Genomic DNA, 4,849 nt, shown 5'->3' on the forward strand with positions numbered 1-4,849 from the left:
TATCTGTAAATTATAGAGTGATCTAGACCTGCTCTACCTGTAAATTTTCGAGTGGTCTAGACCTGCTCTACCTGTAAAGTGTCTCTAGATAACTGTTGGTAAGATTTAATACTTTAAATAAAATTTAATTGAATAAATGATTTACACTCTGAAAAAAGTGATCCACAATGACACGTTGCCTGATTCCCCGTGTCTGACTGCAGGGCACTGAAATATGTCCAGAGGCACGCACACACACACACACACACACACACACATGTAAACACTATGATTACACCCAGCCATTACATTGCTGCAGCGGAGCTAGATAATGTGGTCTAATCACAGGGTGACGAGGGAGGCTTCCCCCCCCGGGATAAACACTGCAGGGAAAACAACGTATTTTTGGAATCTGGGTCAGGGTTGAAAGTCAGGACTCGCAGGTCTTGTGGTACGGATCACGTAATCCTCCTTTTTCAGCTCATTGAGGATCTTCTGTAGTCTTCCATTGCCAGATCTCCATAGAGTTCTAGGATAAGAGAAAAACACTTTCTTGGTTGTTTGCGTTTCTTTAACCCTTGTGTTGTCTTCACTTTCAGGGCAATCTTGTGTCCCTTGGGTCAAATTGACCCGGGACTTATTTGGGATTTTAAAAACAATTCTGAGATAAAATGTAACTTCATAATCTATTAACAAATGTTGTCTTTAAAGACTGTCTTTATCTCAATTTCAAAAAACTGAGATTAACTTATATGTTCAGGGAATGCAATCAGTCTCTACTAGAACCCAATTAAAAATGGAAGTGTGATTCATTTTCTGTCATAAGGTTATACTTCATGTTAAAAATCCACTATGGAAAAACATAAGTGGTCTTATCCAGAATCCTTTGAATCTGAATTGTGTCAGGAATACAAAAGAATACTGTTTATCGCAGAAAAGAAGGTAAGGCCGTTGATTTCAGACAGAAAAAATGTATATTTGTACTATTTTTCGTGAAATGGGTCAATTTGACCCGGATACCATACGAGGATTAACCTTGTGTTGTTTTCACCAAAATCAACACTTTTGTTTATGCTTTTTTTTTCTCAATGTTTCAATGTCACTTTTCAACTTATTAACTTCAGAATTGCAAATATTTTTGGAATTTATGGTCAATAAACCTCATTTATAGGAAATTACACCTAATGTTTGAGTTAGAAAAGCCGAAATTAGGAATTTTTGAGACTAAAATGAAAGGAATGGATGTTGATGATAATCACAGACTGGGATATGTCAACTTTTACTCAATGCTATCTCTACTAAAGTAGAGATATGTTTTTGCCATAGAGCATGTGGAATCGATCATGTTATTTTGGGGAATTAAAAAGAACATTGATATAGGACAACGGGTCAATGTGACCCGAGGACAACATGAGGGTTAACCCAATCACCGTCAACATAGGACTCATTTTTTGTTTGCATTCTGAGCTACAAGATCACCTCAGCAGTAGCTCACAACAGGCCTTGGTAGCTTGTGATTATATAACAGCTGTGAAGTTGAGGGTTATAACATTTCACATATGAGAAGTTATATACAGTGGGGTATGAAAGTTTGGGCACCCCGGGTAAAAATTTGTATTAATTTGTATAAAGAAGCCAAGACAAGATGGGAAAATCTCCAAAAGGCATCAAATGACAGATTAGACATTCTCATCATTATATGTCACAAAAAGTTAGATTTGATTTCCATCATTTACACTTTCAAAATAACAGAAAACAACAACAAAACGGCGTCTGCAAAAGTTTGGGCACCCTGCAGAGTTTATAGCATGCAACCCCCCCCCCTTTGGAAAGCTGAGACCTGACAGTGTCATGGATGGTGTCAATCATCGTCTGGAAAGACCAGGTGATGTCAACCTTAAGGTTTTAAATGCCCAGACTCATCTGACCCCCCCAACACTCAGCACTATGGCCCCGACTCATCTGAACCCCCCCCCCAACAATCAGCACCATGGCTTCTTCTAAGCAGTTGTCTAGAAAAATGAAACTGAAAATAGTTGACGCTCACAAAGCAGGTGAAGACTAGAAGAAGATAGCAAAGCGTTCTCAGATGCTAGTACCCTCTGTTGGGAATGGAATTAAGAAATGGCCGTCATCAGGAACAGTGGAAGTTAAAGATCTGGAAGATCAAGAACAATATCAGACAGAACAGCTCGCAGGATTGGGGGAAAAGCAAGTCCAGACCCACGTTAGACTGCACGATCCATCCAGAAAGACCTAGAGACACTGGAGTTGGTACACAAGTCCACTATTAAAAGATACTTGTACAAACATAGTCTTCATGGAAGAGTCATCAGAAGAAAACCTCTTCTACGTCCTCACCACAAAAATCTGCATTTGAAGTTTGCAAATGAACATATAGACTAGCCTGATGCATTGTGGGAACAAGTTCTGTCGACCGATGAGGTTAAAGTAGAAATTTTTTGCCGGAATGAGCAAAGTCAAATCAATCATGCTTTGGGGTTTTATTGCAGCCAGTGGTACAGGGAACATTTCACCAGTAGAAGGAAAAATGGATTCAATAAAATTTCAACAAACTTTAGACGTTAACTAGATGCCATCTGTGAAAAAGCTGAAGTTTAAGAGAGGATAGCTTCTCCAAATAGATAATGATCCTCAACACACCTCAAAATCCACGGTGGATTACATCTAGAGGCGTGAACTAAAGGTTTTGCCATGGCCTTCACAATCTCCTGACCTCAACATAATTGAAAATCTATGGATAGACCTTTAAAGAGCGTGACTCTGCACGGGGGCCAAACTTTTGCAGACGCTATTTTTTTGTTTTCTGTTATTTTGAAAGTGTAAATGATGGAAATAAAATCTAACTTTTTGTGACATAATACACAAATTTCCTTTTGGAGATTTTTTCCATCTTTTTACCTTCAAACCACACTGTATAGAAGTGCAGTCACAAGAAGCCCTTATCCTTCTGTTAAGCTCACATAAAGTTGAGTGCCTGTCCTGATACTAAATTAAGCCAACGCTTATGTCGTTATGTAAGGTAATAAAAGACAAGCATATTTTTTTATTAAAGTAATTTATGCTAAAAATGATATTTTTGTCTATCAGCTATGTCGCTGTACTGTATGTTTGAATTCCAGCCCAGTCTCATGGCCGTGAATTGGTTATTTAATATATTGATTAAGGGACATGATTTTCTCATTTTTATTTCTTGGTGTTGAGCATAAATTCAAAACTAATCACGATGAATCAATAGATCAAAATAACCATTCATTTCAGAAACTGCCGTGAATGGCCGTTTTTAAAGCTGCGTACTGTTACTATCCAGAAAAGGTATTTTGCTATGAAAACCTGCAGTTTTTTTGTTTTTTTTCCAAGTATCGTGTGTTATAAATACATGTCATAAATTCATGTTCCCCTGCTTTTACCACCTCTAAAAATAGTCTGTGTCTTCTGTCCACATCTTTCTGCATCTCCCCTCTCTCCATCAGTCCTTCTAACTCTCATTTCTCTTTTTCTTCTCTTTTTTCTCCCAATCTTAGGTAAATATATGCCTCCCATATAGGATTCATTTCAGCTTCTGCTTTTTCAGTCCACAACCCAAGAATACAGCTCTGTGAGTAAGAAAGGCATGACTCATGCATCAGGTTATGTAAAATAATTCCTAATAATAAGCTGTCAGCTGGATTTTGTGTCTGCAAGGCACCTGGCAACCGAACATGTTTGGATTTGGTAAATCATTCCTAATATCATTTCTATCTCAAATGTTTTGGAGGATACTTCTATATAGGAAGAAAAGAAAGAAATGCTAGACATGCTAACTACCTATCTGCTTGTCGTGTGTGTGTGTGTGTGTGTGTGTGTGTGTGTGTGTGTGTGTGTGTGTGTGTGTGTCACTCTCTTGTGCTTCGCGGCCTTTCCTGTGTGTTTTTAGCATACTGTACATTTGAAAACGGAAAATCCTGCTAAATCTTGCACACACACACACACACATAAGCCAATTACCACATTAACACTGTATATACACATTATCACTCTAACTCTCTCTCACACACATACACACACACACACACACACACACATATACTATATATATATAAACCAATAACTAGCAACATTAACATTTATGTATGCAGATATACACCTTGTTACCCTAATTCTCTCTGTCTCACACACTCTCTCACACACACACACACAGGTTGCCCTTCACCTTTCATCCACCTTGGCTCTAGAACACAGAAGCTATTCATGTTGGACAGACAGGTGTGTGACTGCCAAACTCTGCGCCGTCTTCTTTCCTCACCCCAGTGACGTCCCGGCGTGTGTGAAGCTGTCGAGGCACAGAGGAACCACACACACACACACACACACACACACACACACACACGCACACACACACTAATCACATGATAACAGGGAAGGTAAATTTGGAACACAATCGCTCCTTAAACTCTGAAATGCTACACTGGAGGACAATGGAGATTTGTGTGTACGATCTTGATTGTGTGTGTGTGTGTGCGCTGATGGTCAAAACGGCTTCTCTTGCTTCTCTTCTGACTCTCCTCCAGGTGTCTCAGACAAAGTGGGTTCAGTTTTGACACATGGAGCAGAGAATCACATCTGGGAAACATATCCCAGAAAATCATATGTTATAGAGATTACAGAGAGAGAGAGAGAGAGACAGACAGAGAAGAAGAGCATATTTCATAGACATATGCGTTCATTACTTGTATTAACAATCAATGGTCCAATCCAATCCACTTTATTGCTATAGCACACTTTACAAACGCAAAGTTACCAAAGTGCTGCACAGAAAACTCAAACATACAAAACAATTAAAATAAAATATTGTAAAAACAAAATAAGA

Source organism: Etheostoma cragini, chromosome 15, assembly GCF_013103735.1.
Source record: "Etheostoma cragini isolate CJK2018 chromosome 15, CSU_Ecrag_1.0, whole genome shotgun sequence".
Classification (NCBI taxonomy): domain Eukaryota; kingdom Metazoa; phylum Chordata; class Actinopteri; order Perciformes; family Percidae; genus Etheostoma; species Etheostoma cragini.